Source organism: Rhinoraja longicauda, chromosome 11 (genome assembly GCF_053455715.1).
Source record: "Rhinoraja longicauda isolate Sanriku21f chromosome 11, sRhiLon1.1, whole genome shotgun sequence".
Classification (NCBI taxonomy): domain Eukaryota; kingdom Metazoa; phylum Chordata; class Chondrichthyes; order Rajiformes; family Arhynchobatidae; genus Rhinoraja; species Rhinoraja longicauda.
In genome coordinates, this window is record NC_135963.1 from 2,030,485 (window position 1) to 2,046,891 (window position 16,407).

At 54.6% G+C, this 16,407-nt stretch overlaps 1 protein-coding gene across 3 annotated transcripts in view; it reads right to left on the bottom strand.

The window, feature by feature from the left end:
- Nucleotides 1-16,407, bottom strand: part of LOC144598009 (di-N-acetylchitobiase-like) — a 153,297-nt gene that overhangs the window by 12,988 nt on the left and 123,902 nt on the right. The gene's annotated exons all lie outside the window — the stretch shown is intronic.

The following is a 16,407-nucleotide window of genomic DNA, read 5'->3' on the forward strand; positions in this document are numbered from 1 at the left end:
TCTCTCCTCTCTCCCATACCCTGGAGACCCTCTCCCCGCTATCGCCCGGACCCATCGCGCTGCCGCACTATCCGTCGCGTCCCCCCTCCCGCACGGGAACAGCACCGTTACCGCACACAGGACGCAGCGCAGCGGGCAGCTTCCCCACCCCCCCGCGTGGAACATTAACTAATGCCCCACCCCCCCGCGCGGAACATTAACTAATGCCCCCCCCGGACCTTTACTTTAATGCGCTCCCCCCGTGCACCGCCGCCCGTCCCCGCATCTGACATTACTCAGGTCGGGCAGAGCTGACCGCCGGGAGATGTAGTCGCCGTCGCCTCTCCCGCTCGCGGGGGGGGGGGGGATGCGGCACCCGCCCGACTGACGACATTGCCTGTCAATGCGGGGTGACGAGGGCTCTACTGCTGCCTCCCCTCCCCTCCCCCCCTCCCTCACCCCACCCCCTCCCTCCCTCACCCCCCTCCCTCACCCCCCCTCCCTCACCCCCCCTTCCTTCCCCCCTTTCCTCCTCCAGCTCCCTCCCCCCTCCCTCACACCCCTCCCACCTCCGCCGCACGCCTCGAGTAGTCCGACCTCCGCTGCCCGACTCGAGCAGTCCGGAGCTCCCTCCTCCTCTCTGCACGCTCGGTAAGTGCAATTAGCCGCCAACGTCTCCAGGGAAGGGAGTGGACGTGGGGGCGAGTGGGTGGAGGGAAGGGTGGGGGTGGGAGTGGGGTGAGATTGGCGGAGAAGGGGGGTGGTGGTGGGCGGAAGAGAGTGCGGGTGGGGGGAGGGGGCAGTGTGGGTCTGGGAAGAGTGGGGAGGAGGGGACAGTGAGTGAAAGGGGGAGGAGAGAGGGGTGTGGGGCAAGGGGGGTGGTGGTGGGGGGAAGGGTGACAGTGGGGGTGGGGAAGAGGGGAGAGTGGGGGTGGGAGGGGAGGGGGACAGTGAGAATGGGGGTGGGGCGAGTGGAGGGGGTGAGCCCCCCCTTCCTCTCCGCCCCCCCCTCCTCCTCTCCCCCACCTCCCCCCACTGAGATTGATTTTTATTTTTTTTAACAGACGATTTATTTTAAAGAAAAAAGCAATTTCCCCAGGTCGCAATGGAAACCCTATGAGGATGGGCCCAACGGGCCCACTTGGCCTAGTCAGTCTGTCTGTCTATCTATCTATCTATCTATCTATCTATCTATCTATCTATCTATCTATCTATCTATCTATCTATCTATCTATCTATCTATCTATCTATCTATCTATCTATCTATCTATCTATCTATCTATCTATCTATCTATCTATCTATCTATCTATCTATCTATCTATCTATCTATCTATCTATCTATCTATCTATCTATCTATCTATCTATCTATCTATCTATCTATCTATCTATCTATCTATCTATCTATCTATCTATCTATCTATCTATCTATCTATCTATCTATCTATCTATCTATCTATCTATCTATCTATCTATCTATCTATCTATCTATCTATCTATCTATCTATCTATCTATCTATCTATCTATCTATCTATCTATCTATCTATCTATCTATCTATCTATCTATCTATCTATCTATCTATCTATCTATCTATCTATCTATCTATCTATCTATCTATCTATCTATCTATCTATCTATCTATCTATCTATCTATCTATCTATCTATCTATCTATCTATCTATCTATCTATCTATCTATCTATCTATCTATCTATCTATCTATCTATCTATCTATCTATCTATCTATCTATCTATCTATCTATCTATCTATCTATCTATCTATCTATCTATCTATCTATCTATCTATCTATCTATCTATCTATCTATCTATCTATCTATCTATCTATCTATCTATCTATCTATCTATCTATCTATCTATCTATCTATCTATCTATCTATCTATCTATCTATCTATCTATCTATCTATCTATCTATCTATCTATCTATCTATCTATCTATCTATCTATCTATCTATCTATCTATCTATCTATCTATCTATCTATCTATCTATCTATCTATCTATCTATCTATCTATCTATCTATCTATCTATCTATCTATCTATCTATCTATCTATCTATCTATCTATCTATCTATCTATCTATCTATCTATCTATCTATCTATCTATCTATCTATCTATCTATCTATCTATCTATCTATCTATCTATCTATCTATCTATCTATCTATCTATCTATCTATCTATCTATCTATCTATCTATCTATCTATCTATCTATCTATCTATCTATCTATCTATCTATCTATCTATCTATCTATCTATCTATCTATCTATCTATCTATCTATCTATCTATCTATCTATCTATCTATCTATCTATCTATCTATCTATCTATCTATCTATCTATCTATCTATCTATCTATCTATCTATCTATCTATCTATCTATCTATCTATCTATCTATCTATCTATCTATCTATCTATCTATCTATCTATCTATCTATCTATCTATCTATCTATCTATCTATCTATCTATCTATCTATCTATCTATCTATCTATCTATCTATCTATCTATCTATCTATCTATCTATCTATCTATCTATCTATCTATCTATCTATCTATCTATCTATCTATCTATCTATCTATCTATCTATCTATCTATCTATCTATCTATCTATCTATCTATCTATCTATCTATCTATCTATCTATCTATCTATCTATCTATCTATCTATCTATCTATCTATCTATCTATCTATCTATCTATCTATCTATCTATCTATCTATCTATCTATCTATCTATCTATCTATCTATCTATCTATCTATCTATCTATCTATCTATCTATCTATCTATCTATCTATCTATCTATCTATCTATCTATCTATCTATCTATCTATCTATCTATCTATCTATCTATCTATCTATCTATCTATCTATCTATCTATCTATCTATCTATCTATCTATCTATCTATCTATCTATCTATCTATCTATCTATCTATCTATCTATCTATCTATCTATCTATCTATCTATCTATCTATCTATCTATCTATCTATCTATCTATCTATCTATCTATCTATCTATCTATCTATCTATCTATCTATCTATCTATCTATCTATCTATCTATCTATCTATCTATCTATCTATCTATCTATCTATCTATCTATCTATCTATCTATCTATCTATCTATCTATCTATCTATCTATCTATCTATCTATCTATCTATCTATCTATCTATCTATCTATCTATCTATCTATCTATCTATCTATCTATCTATCTATCTATCTATCTATCTATCTATCTATCTATCTATCTATCTATCTATCTATCTATCTATCTATCTATCTATCTATCTATCTATCTATCTATCTATCTATCTATCTATCTATCTATCTATCTATCTATCTATCTATCTATCTATCTATCTATCTATCTATCTATCTATCTATCTATCTATCTATCTATCTATCTATCTATCTATCTATCTATCTATCTATCTATCTATCTATCTATCTATCTATCTATCTATCTATCTATCTATCTATCTATCTATCTATCTATCTATCTATCTATCTATCTATCTATCTATCTATCTATCTATCTATCTATCTATCTATCTATCTATCTATCTATCTATCTATCTATCTATCTATCTATCTATCTATCTATCTATCTATCTATCTATCTATCTATCTATCTATCTATCTATCTATCTATCTATCTATCTATCTATCTATCTATCTATCTATCTATCTATCTATCTATCTATCTATCTATCTATCTATCTATCTATCTATCTATCTATCTATCTATCTATCTATCTATCTATCTATCTATCTATCTATCTATCTATCTATCTATCTATCTATCTATCTATCTATCTATCTATCTATCTATCTATCTATCTATCTATCTATCTATCTATCTATCTATCTATCTATCTATCTATCTATCTATCTATCTATCTATCTATCTATCTATCTATCTATCTATCTATCTATCTATCTATCTATCTATCTATCTATCTATCTATCTATCTATCTATCTATCTATCTATCTATCTATCTATCTATCTATCTATCTATCTATCTATCTATCTATCTATCTATCTATCTATCTATCTATCTATCTATCTATCTATCTATCTATCTATCTATCTATCTATCTATCTATCTATCTATCTATCTATCTATCTATCTATCTATCTATCTATCTATCTATCTATCTATCTATCTATCTATCTATCTATCTATCTATCTATCTATCTATCTATCTATCTATCTATCTATCTATCTATCTATCTATCTATCTATCTATCTATCTATCTATCTTTCTATCTATCTATCTATCTATCTATCTATCTATCTATCTATCTATCTATCTATCTATCTATCTATCTATCTATCTATCTATCTATCTATCTATCTATCTATCTATCTATCTATCTACTATTAAAACTCAGATCTTGTATCTATATATATATATCCCACTGATGTCGGCTGAAGACGGCAATTCCGGCAAAACGGTGAACCGTAGCGCCACGATTTTTGTACCGCCTTAATCAGCATGCGGTTCGCTGCTGGAAAATTATATTTTTATTTAATTCGGACGCATATTTTTTAAGTTACAGAGGTTTAAAAGTGCTGCCCCCCCTGATTTATCGAAGTTTTGACAGAAGGGGGGCGCTGCGGTGCGGATTGTGATGTCACAATGCCCCTGTGAGATGGACTCGAGCTGACCCCCCTTCCCCCCCCCCAGCGGTATTCAGCGTGTGACGTCACAATGCCCCTGTGCTACATTGTTGCGAAGAGCTGTCAAGTCAAGTCCATTTTATTTGTACAGCACATTTAAAAACAACCCACGTTGACCAAAGTGCTGTACATCTGATTAGCGCCTCCTCAATGAGCCTCAAACGCTAGGGAGTAGAAATAGGTTTTGAGCATGGACTTAAAGGAGTCGATGGAGGGGGCAGTTCTGATGGGGAGAGGAATGCTCTTTCCACCCTCCCCCTCTCTCCCTCCCCCCTCCCCCCTCCCCCCTTTCCCCCCTCCCCCCCTTTCCGCCCTCCCCTTCCACCCTCCCCTCCCCTCCCCCTTCCCTCCCCCCACTCCCCTTCCCCCTTCCCCCTCCCCTCCTCCCTCCACACCTCCCTCCTCCCCCCCTCCCCCTTCCCTCCCTCCCCTTCTCCCGGTTACAATGTAAACCCTACGAGGACGGGCACAATGGGGAAAGAGGGGTACTGGGAAAAGGGGAGGTCCCCCTCCCTCCGCCCTTCCCCTCCCCCTCCCTCCCCCTCCCCCTCTCTCCCTCCCCCTCCCCCTCTCTCCCTCCCCCCTTCCCCCCCTCCCCTTCCCCCCCTCCCCTCCCCTACCCCCTCCCTCCCCCTCCCCTCCTCCCTCCACACCTCTCTCCCTCCCACTTCCCTCCCTCCCCTCCTCCCGGTTACAATGGAAACCCTACGAGGACGGGCCCAACGGGCACACTTGAGATGGGTGCTACAGTGAGAAGCACTATGTGACCGCGAATGTTTCAAAACAAGCACTTAAAAAGCACTTATCTCTTTTTAAAGTATATTTTTTTATTGCAAGTCACTTAACATACACAGATCAGCATTGGGCCCATATGCTCGTGGGCCACCGGGGCAAGTGTTTCGAAAAAAGCACTGAGAGTGTGTATGGGGAGAGAGAGAATGGGGGGGGGGTCTGTGAATGGGGACTGGGGACAACAGGGGTCGTTGCGGAGGGGGCTTGGTGGTGGGGGAAAGAGGGGTACTGGGAAAAGGGGAGGTCCCACTTCCCCCATCAACCCCTTCCTCCCCCCTCCTTCCCACCTCCATCCCCACTCCCTCCCCCCCTCCCTCCCCCCTCAATCCCAACCTCCATCACCACTCAGCCCCTAACTCCCCCCCTCCCTCCTTCCCTCCATCCCACCCTCCCCCACTCCCTCCCCCCTCCCTCCACCATTCCATTCCTCTCCCCCTCCCCCCTCCTTCCACCATCCCTCCACCCCTCCCGGTTACAATGGAAACCCTACAGGGACGGGCCCAACGGGGAAAGAGGGGTACTGGGAAAAGGGGAGATCCCCCTCCCTCCCTCCCCCCTCACTCCCCCTTACCTCCCCCCTACCCCCCTCCCTCCCCTCTCCCTCCCTCCTCCCCCTTCCCCCCTCCCCCCCTCCCCTCCCCCTCCCCTCCCCTCCTCCCTCCACACCTCCCTCCTCCCTCCCTCCCCCTCCCCTCCCTCCCTCCTCCCGGTTACAATGGAAACCCTACGAGCACGGGCCCAATGGGGAAAGAGGGGTACTGGGAAAAGGGGAGGTCCCCCTCCCTCCCCCCTCACTCCCTTCTCCCTCCCCCCTCCCTCCCCCTCCCCTTCCCCCCTCCCTCCCCTTCCCCCCTCCCCCTCCCCCCTACCCCCTTCCCTCACCTCTCCCTCCCTCCCTTCCTCCCTCCCCTCCCCCCCTCCCTCCCCCTCCCCTCCCCCCTCCACACCTCCCTACTCCCTCCCTCCCCCTTCCCTACCCCCACTCCCCTCCCGGTTACAATGGAAACCCTACGAGGACGGGCCCAACGGGCACACTTCTTCTAGTCTACTATTAAAACTCACTTCTTGTGTATATATTTTTTTGGGGTTTGACCTGGTATGCGCGTAACAACGGTTTCTCTGATTTCGTCAAAACGGTGAACCGTAGCGCCACGATTTTTGCACCACCTTAATCAGCACGCGGTTATCTGCTGCAAAATTGTTTTTTATTTAATTCGGTCGCATGTTTTTTAAGTTACAGAGGTTTTAAAGCGCTCCCCCCCCCCCCCCCTCATTTATAGGGGGCGCTGTGGTGCGGATTTATTGAAGGTCTTCAGCTTGTGATGTCACAATGCCCCTGTGAGATGAGCTCGAGTTGACCCCCCTCCCCCCCCCCCTTCAGCGTGTGATGTCATAATGGACAAGCAGCTGCTATTGGGTGTCTACTCTTTACAAATTTACATCTTTTTATTTTTAACCTTTTTTTTCAAGGTCTTCAGCTTGTGACGTCACAATGCTTGTGTGAGATGGGTTCAACATTGTTGCGAAAAGCAGCTGATTGTTTTTTAAAGTTGTGTTTTTTATTGCAAGTCACTTAACATACACAGATCAGCATGGGGCCCCTATGCTCGTGGGCCACCAGGGCAAGTGTTTCGAAAAAAGAAAGGGGAGGTCCCCCTTCCCCCCTCAACCCCTTCCTCCCCACTCCTTCCCACCTCCATCCCCACTCCCCCCCCCCCTCCTCCCCAACTCCCTCACCATCCCTCCCCACCTCCCTCACCCCTCGGGGACGGGCCCAACGGGGAAAGAGGGGTACTGGGAAAAGGGGAGGTCCCCCTCCCTCCTTCCCCCCTCCTTCCCCCCTCCCTCCACCTCCCCCCCTTCCCCCCTTCCCCCCTCCCCTCCCACCCCTTCCCCCCTCCCCTCCCCTCCCCTCCTCCCTCCCTCCCCGCCTCCCGGTTACAATGGAAACCATACGAGGACGGGCCCAACGGGGAAAGAGGGGTACTGGGAAAAGGGGAGGTCCCCCTCCCTCCCCCCTTCCCCCTCCCCTCCCCCTTCCCCCTCCCCTCCCCCTTCCCCCTCCCCTCCCCCCCACTCCCCTCCCGGTTACAATAGAAACCCTACGAGGACGGGCCCAACGGGGAAAGAGGGGTACTGGGAAAAGGGGAGGTCCCCCTCCCCCCTTCCCTCCCCCTCCCACCACCTCCCCCCCTTCTCCCCTCCCCCCCTTCTCCCCTCCCCCCTTCTCCCCTCCCCCCCTTCCCTCCCCTCCTCCCTCCACACCTCCATCCTCCCTCCCTCCCCGCCTCCCGGTTACAATGGAAACCCTATGAGGACGGGCCCAACGGGGAAAGAGGGGTACTGGGAAAACGGGTGGTCCCCCTCCCTCCCCCTTCCCCTCCCTCCCCCTCCCCCTACCCCCTCCTTCCCCCCCTTCCCCCTCCCCCCTCCCTCCCCCTACCTCCCCCTCCACACCTCCCTCCTCCCTTCCCTCCCCCCCCCCACTCCCCTCCCGGTTACAATGGAAACGCTACGAGGACGGGCCCAACGGGGAAAGTGGGGTACTGGGAAAAGGGGAGGTCCCCCTCTCTCCCCCTCCCCTCCCCCCCTCCCCTCCCCCTCCCCCTCCCCTCCTCCCTCCACTCCTCCCTCCCCTTCCCTCCCTCCCCTCCTCCCGGTTACAATGGAAACCCTACGAGGACGGGCCCAACGGGGAAAGAGGGGTACTGGGAAAAGGGGAGGTCCTCCTCCCTCCCCCCCTACCCCCCTCGCTCCACTCTCCCCTCCCCTCCCCTCTCCCTCCCCCTCCCCCCTACCCCCCTCCCTCCCCTCCCCTCCCCCTTCCACACCTCCCTCCTCCCTCCCTCCCCCTTCCCGCCCTCCCCTCCTCCCGGTTACAATGGAAACCCTACGAGGACGGGCCCAACGGGGAAAGAGGGGTACTGGGAAAAGGGGAGGTCCCCCTCCCTCCCTCCCCCCTACCCACCTCCCTCCCCTCTCCCTCCCCCTTCCCTCCTCCCTTCCCCCCTCCCCTCCCCACTCCCATCCCCCCCCTCTCCCCCCTCCCTCCCCCCTACCCCCTCCCTCCCCTCTCCCTCCCCCCTCCCCCCCTCCCTCCCCTCCTCCCTCCCCCTTCCCTCCCCCAACCCTCCCCCTTTCCTCCCCTCCCGGTTACAATGGAAACCCTACGAGGACGGGCCCAACGGGCCCACTCGGTCTAGTATACTATTAAAACTCACTTCTTGTGTATATTTTTTTGGGGGGTTTGACCTGGTATGCGCGTAACAACGGTTTCTCTGATTTCGTCAAAACGGTGAACCGTAGCGCCACGATTTTTGCACCACCTTAATCACCACGCGGTTATCTGCTGGAAAATTATTTTTTATTTAATTCGGTCGCATGTTTTTTAAGTTACAGAGGTTTTAAAGCGCTCCCCCCCCCCCTAATTTATAGGGGGCGCTGTGGTGCGGATTTATTGAAGGTCTTCAGCTTGTGATGTCACAATGCCCCTGTGAGATAAGCTCGAGCTGACCCCCGTCCCCCCCCCCTTCAGCGTGTGATGTCACAATGGACAAGCAGCTGCTATTGGGTGTCTGCTCTTTACAAATTTACATCTTTTTATTTTAAACCTTTTTTTTCAAGGTCTTCAGCTTGTGACGTCACAATGCTTGTGTGAAGCAGCTGATTGTTTTTTAAAGTTGTGTTTTTTATTGCAAGTCACTTAACATACACAGATCAGCATGGGGCCCCTATGCTCGTGGGCCACCGGGGCAAGTGTTTCGAAAAAAGAAAGGGGTGGTCCCCCTTCCCCCCTCAACCCCTTCCTCCCCACTCCTTCCCACCTCCATCCCCACTCCCTCCCCCCCTCCTCCCCAACTAACTCCCCATCCCTCCCCACCTCCCTCACCCCTCGGGGACGGGCCCAACGGGGAAAGAGGGGTATTGGGAAAAGGGGAGGTCCCCCTCCCTCCCCCCTCCCCCCTTCCCCCTCCCTCCCCCATACCCCCTCCCTCCCCTCCCCCCTCCCCTCCCCCTCTCTCCCCCTCCCCTCCCCTCCCCCCTCCACACCTCCACACCTCCCTCCTCCCTTCCCTCCCCCCCACTCCCCTCCCGGTTACAATGGAAACCCTACGAGGACGGGCCCAACGGGGAAAGAGCGGTACAGGGAAAAGGGGAGGTCCCCCTCCCTCCCCCTTCCCCCCTCCCCCTTCCCCTCCCCCTCCCTCCCCCCCTACCCTGCTCCCTCCCCTCTCCCCCCCTTCCCCTCCCCCTCCCCCCCTTCCCCTCCCCCTCCCCCTCCCCTCCTCCCTCCAGATCAGCATGGGGCCTCTATGCTCGTGGGCCACCGGAGCAAGTGTTGCGAAACAGCACTTGGAGTGTGTCTGGGGGAGAGAGAGAATGGGGGGGGTCTGAGAATGGGGACTGGGGAGGGGGACAACAGGGGTCGTTGCGGAGGTGGCTTGGTGGTGGGGGAAAGAGGGGTTCTGGGAAAAGGGTAGGTCCCCCTTCACCCCTCAACCCCTTCCTCCCCCCTCCTTCCCACCTCCATCCCCACTCCCTCCCCCCCTCCTCCCCCTCCCTCCCCAACTCCCTCAACACTCCCCACCTAACTCCCCCCCTCCCTCCTTCCCTCCATTCCTCCCTCCCTCCCCCAATCCCTCCCCCCTCCCTCCACACTTCCATCCCTCTCCCCCTCCCCCCTCCTTCCACCCTCCCTCCCCCCCTCCCTCCTTCCCTCCATCCCTCCCTCCCCCAATCCCTCCCCCCTCCCTCCACCCTTCCATCCCTCTCCCCCTCCCCCTCCCCACTCCTTCCACCCTCCCTCCCCCCTCCCGGTTACAATGGAAACCCTACGGGGACGGGCCCAACGGGGAAAGAGGGGTACTGGGAAAAGGGGAGGTCCTCCTCCCTCCCCCTTCCACCCTCCCTCCCTCCCACTCCCCCCCCATACCCTCCTCCCTCCCCTCTCCCTCCCCCCTCCCCCCTCCCCCCCTTCACTCCCCCCTCCCCTCCCCCCTCCCTCCCCCCCTCCCCCTCCCCTCCTCCCTCCACACCTCCCTCCTCCCTCCCTCCCCCTTCCCTCCCTCCCCTCCTCCCGGTTAAAATGGAAACCCTACGAGGACGGTCCCAACGGGGAAAGAGGGTACTGGGAAAAGGGGAGGTCCCCCTCCCTCACCCTTTCCCCCTCCCCTCCCCCCTCCCTACCCCACTCCCTCCCTCCCACTCCCTCCCCCTCCCCTCCTCCCTCCACACCTCCCTCCTCCCTCCCTCCCCCTTCCCTCCTCCCTCCCTCCCCCTTCCCTCCCTCCCCTCCCCTCCCTCCCCTCCCCTCCTCCCGGTTACAATGGAAACCCTACGAGGACGGGCCCAACGGGGAAAGAGGGGTACTGGGAAAAGGGGAGGTCCCCCTCCCTCCCCCCTCCCCTCCCCCCTTCCCCCTCCCCCCTTCCCCCCTCCCCTCCCCCCTTCCCCCCCTCCCCTCTCCCTCCCCCCTCCCCTCCCCTACCCCTCCCTCCCCCCACCCCCCTCCCTCCCCCCTTCCCCCCTCCCCTCCCCCCCTCCCCTCCCCCCCTTCCCCCTTCACCCCTCCCCTCCCCCCCATCCCTCCCCTCCTCCCTCCCTCCCCCTTCCCTACCCCCCACTCCCCTCCCGGTTACAATGGATCCCTACGAGGACGGGCCCAACGGGCACACTTGTGCTATTATACTATTAAAACTCAGATCTTGTAGGTTTGTATCAGGATTTGTGTATATATCAGTGATTCCGGCAAAACGGTAAACCGTGGCCCCACGGTTTTTGCACCGCCTTGATCACCAACCTCCCGGCTGACCGGCCGTGATATTTTCATTTAATTTGTTCGTATGTTTTTAAAGTTACAGAGGTTTTAAAGCGCTGCCCCCCCCCCCCATATTGAAGTTTCTATAGAGGGCGCTGCGGTGCGGATTTATTCTTCAGCGTGTGATGTTACAATGGACAAGCAGCTGCTATTGGGTGTCTGCTCTTTACAAATTTACATCTTTTTATTTTTAACCTTTTTTTTCCAAGGTCTTCAGCTTGTGACGTCACAATGCTTGTGTGAGATGGTTGCAACATTGTTGCGAAAGGCAGCTGATTGTTTTTTAAAGTTGTGTTTTTTATTGCAAGTCATTTAACATACACAGATCAGCATGGGGCCCCTATGCTCGTGGGCCACCGGGGCAAGTGTATCGAAAAAAGAAAGGGGAGGTCCCCCTTCCCCCCTCAACCCCTCCCTCCCCCCTTCCCCCCTCCCCTCCCCCCCTCCCTCCCCCCTCCCTCCCCCCTCTCTCCAACTCCCCCCTTCCCCCCTCCCCTCCTTCCCTTCCCCCCTCCCCTCCTTCCCTTCCCCCCTCCCCTCCCCTCCCCCCCTCCATCCCCCTCCCCTCCTCCCTCCCTCCCCCCTCCCTCCCCGCCTCCCAGTTACAATGGAAACCCTACGGGGACGGGCCCAACGGGGAAAGAGGGGTACTGGGAAAAGGGGAGGTCCCCCTCCCTCCCCCCTCCTTCCCCCTACCCCCTCCCTCCCCTCTCCCTCCCCCCTTCCCCCCTCCCCTTCCCCTCCCCCTCCCCTCCTCCCTCCACACCTCCCTCCTCCCTCCCTCCCCCTTCCCTCCCTCCCCTCCTCCCGGTTACAATGGAAACCTTACGAGGACGGGCCCAACGGGGAAAGAGGGGTACTGGGAAAAGTGGAGGTCCCCCTCCCTCCCCCTTCCCCCATCCCCTCCCTCCCCCTCCTCCCCTACCCCTCTCCCTCCCCCTCCCCCCTTCCCCCCTCCCCCACTCCCCTCCCCTCCCCCTCCCTCCCCCTCCCCCCCTAAACCCCTCCCTCCCCTCTCCCTCCCCTTCCCCACCCCTCCCCTCCCCCTCCCCTCCTCCCTCCACACCTCCCTCCTACCTCCCTCCCCCTTCCCTCCCTCCCCTCCTCCCGGTTACAATGGAAACCCTACGCGGACGGGCCCAACGGGGAAAGAGGGGTACTGGGAAAAGGGGAGGTCCCCCTCCCTCCTTCCCCCCTCCCCTCCCCCCTCCCTCCCCCTCCCCCCTACCCCTCTCCCTCCCCCTCCCCTCCCTTCCCCCCTCCCCTCCCCCCCTCCCTCCCCCTCCCCTCCTCCATCCACACCTCCCTCCTCCCTCCCTCCCACTTCCCTCCCTCCCCTTCTCCCCTCCCCTCCCCCTCCCTCCCCCTCTACACCCCTCCCTCCCCTCTCCCTCCCCCCTTCCCCCCTCCCCCCTCCGCGCCCCCTCCCCTCCTCCCTCCACACCTCTCTCCTCCCTCCCTCCCCCTTCCCTCCCTCCCCTCCTCCCGGTTACAATGTAAACCCTACGAGGACGGGCCCAACGCAGAAAGAGGGGTACTGAGAAAAGGGGAGGTCCCCCTCCCTCCGCCCTTCCCCTCCCCCTCCCTCCCCCTCCCTCCCCCTGCCTCCCCCTCCCCCCCTCTCCCCCCCTCTCCCTCCCCCCCTCCCCCCCTCTCCCTCCCCCCCTCCCCCCCTTCCCCACCCTCCCCTCCCCCCTCCCCTCCCCCCTCCCCTCCCTCCCTCCCCCTCCGCTCCTCCCTCCACACCTCCCTCCTCCCTCCCTCCCCCTTCCCTCCCTCCCCTCCCGGTTACAATGGAAACCCTACGAGGACGTGCCCAACGGGGAAAGAGGGGTACTGGGAAAAGGGGAGTTCCCCTCCCTCCCCCTTCCACCCTCCCTCCCTCCCCCCTTCCCCCCACCCCTCCCCCTCTCCCTCCCCCCTCCCTCCTCCCTCCACACCTCCCTCCTCCCTCCCTCCCCCCTCCCTCCCTGCCTCACGGTTACAATGGAAACCCTACGAGGACGGGCCCAACGGGGAAAGGGGTGTGCTGGGGAAAGGGGGGGGCTGGAGTAAGAGTGTATCTGGGGGAGAGAGAATGGGGGGGTCTGAGAATGGGGACTGGGGAGGGGGACAACAGGGGGCTTGGTGGTTTGGGAAAGAAGAGTACTGGGAAAAGGAGAGGTCCCACTCCCTCCCCACTCTCCTCCCTCCCTCATCCCTCCCTCCCTCCCGTCCCAGCAGCGCTGACCGCCGGGAGGTGTAGTCGCCGTCGCCTCTCCCGCTGTTTGATTTCATTTATAACAAAGACATTTATTTAAAATGAGGAATGTGATTTTCATTAAGTTTGATTTTATTTATTTTAAAAAAGCTGATGCTCTATAGATAAGTTTATTTCCTTTTCAACAAAGAACGCTGTTTATTTTAAAGTAAAATAGACCCTCCCCCCCACCCCCCTCCCTCCCCTCTCCCTCCCCATCCCCCTCCCCCCCTTCCACCTCCCCTCCCCCCTCCACTCCACCCTCCCCTCCCCCCTCCCTCCCCCTTCCCTCCCTCCCATCCTCCCGGTTACAATGGAAACCCTACGAGGACGGGCCCAACGGGCACACTTGTGCTAGTCTATCTATATACTATTAAAACTCACTTCTTGTGTATATTTTTTTTTGGGGGTTTGACCTGGTATGCGCGTAACAACGGTTTCTCTGATTTCGTCAAAACGGTGAACCGTAGCGCCACGATTTTTGCACCACCTTAATCACCACGCGGTTATCTGCTGCAAAATTGTTTTTTATTTAATTCGGTCGCATGTTTTTTAAGTTACAGAGGTTTTAAAGCGCTCCCCCCCCCCCTAATTTATAGGGGGCGCTGTGGTGCGGATTTATTGAAGGTCTTCAGCTTGTGATGTCACAATGCCCCTGTGAGATGAGCTCGAGCTGACCCCCCTCCCCCCCCCCCCTTCAGCGTGTGATGTCATAATGGACAAGCAGCTGCTATTGGGTGTCTACTCTTTACAAATTTACATCTTTTTATTTTTAACCTTTTTTTTCAAGGTCTTCAGCTTGTGACGTCACAATGCTTGTGTGAGATGGGTTCAACATTGTTGCGAAAAGCAGCTGATTGTTTTTTAAAGTTGTGTTTTTTATTGCAAGTCACTTAACATACACAGATCAGCATGGGGCCCCTATGCTCGTGGGCCACCGGGGCAAGTGTTTCGAAAAAAGAAAGGGGAGGTCCCCCTTCCCCCCTCAACCCCTTCCTCCCCACTCCTTCCCACCTCCATCCCCACTCCCTCCCCCCCTCCTCCCAAACTCCCTCACCATCCCTCCCCACCTCCCTCACCCCTCGGGGACGGGCCCAACGGGGAAAGAGGGGTACTGGGAAAAGGGGAGGTCCCCCTCCCTCCTTCTCCCCTCCCTCCACCTCCCCCCCTTCCCCCCTTCCCCCCTCCCCTCCCACCCCTTCCCCCCTCCCCTCCCCTCCCCTCCTCCCTCCCTCCCCCTCCCTCCCCGCCTCCCGGTTACAATGGAAACCATACGAGGACGGGCCCAACGGGGAAAGAGGGGTACTGGGAAAAGGGGAGGTCCCCCTCCCTCCCCCCTTCCCCCTCCCCTCCCCCTTCCCCCTCCCCTCCCCCTTCCCCCTCCCCTCCCCCATCCCTCCCCCTCCCCCCCATACCCCCCTCCATCCCCTCTCCCTCCCCCCTTCCCCACTCCCCCACCCCTCCCCTCCCCCTCCCCTCCTCCCTCCACACCTCCCTCCTCCCTCCCTCCCCCTTCCCTCCCTCCCCTCCTCCCGGTTACAATGGAAACCCTACAAGGACGGGCCCAACGGGGAAAGAGGGGTACTGGGAAAAGGGAAGGTCACCCCCCTTCCTCCCTACCCCTCCCCTCCCCCCTCCACACCTCCTTCCCGCCCCCTTCCCTCCCCTCCACTCCCCTCCCGGTTACAATAGAAACCCTACGAGGACGGGCCCAACGGGGAAAGAGGGGTACTGGGAAAAGGGGAGGTCCCCCTCCCCCCTTCCCTCCCCCCTCCCACCACCTCCCCCCCTTCTCCCCTCCCCCTTCTCCCCTCCCCCTTCTCCCCTCCCCCCTTCCCTCCCCTCCTCCCTCCACACCTCCCTCCTCCCTCGCTCCCCGCCTCCCGGTTACAATGGAAACCCTACGAGGACGGGCCCAACGGGGAAAGAGGGGTACTGGGAAAACGGGTGGTCCCCCTCCCTCCCCCCTTCCCCCTACACCCTCCTTCCCCCCCTTCCCCCCACCCCCCTCCCTCCCCCTACCTCCCCCTCCACACCTCCCTCCTCCCTTCCCTCCCCCCCCCCACTCCCCTCCCGGTTACAATGGAAACGCTACGAGGACGGGCCCAACGGGGAAAGAGGGGTACTGGGAAAAGGGGAGGTCGCCCTCTCTCCCCCTCCCCTCCCCCCCTCCCCTCCCCCTCCCCCTCCCCTCCTCCCTCCACTCCTCCCTCCCCTTCCCTCCCTCCCCTCCTCCCGGTTACAATGGAAACCCTACGAGGACGGGCCCAACGGGCCCACTTGGTCTAGTCTATATACTATTAAAACTCACTTCTTGTTTATAAATATGTTTGTATCCTGGGTTTGTGTATTTATCACTGATTGCGGCAAAACTGTAAACCGTCGCGTCACGGTTTTTGCACCGCCTTGATCACCAACCTCCCGTCTGACCGGCCGCGATATTTTCATTTAATTTGGTCATATATTTTTTAAGTTACAGAGGTTTTAAAGCGCTGCCCCCCCTGATTTATCGAAGTTTTGACAGAAGGGGGGCGCTGCGGTGCGGATTAATCTTCATTGTGATGTCACAATGCCCCTGTGCCAAGCAGCTGCTATTGGGTGTCTGCTCTTTACAAATTTACATTTTTTAATTTTTAACCTTTTTTTTCAAAGGTCTTCAGCTTGTGACGTCACAATGCTTGTGCTACATTGTTGCGAAAAGCAAATGGTTGTTTTTTAAAGTTGTGTTTTTAATTGCAAGTCACTTAACATACACAGATCAGCATGGGGCCCCTATGCTCGTGGGCCACCGGGGCAAGTGTTACGAAAAAAGAAAGAGGAGGTCCCCCTTCCCCCCTCAACCCCTTCCTCCCCACTCCTTCCCACC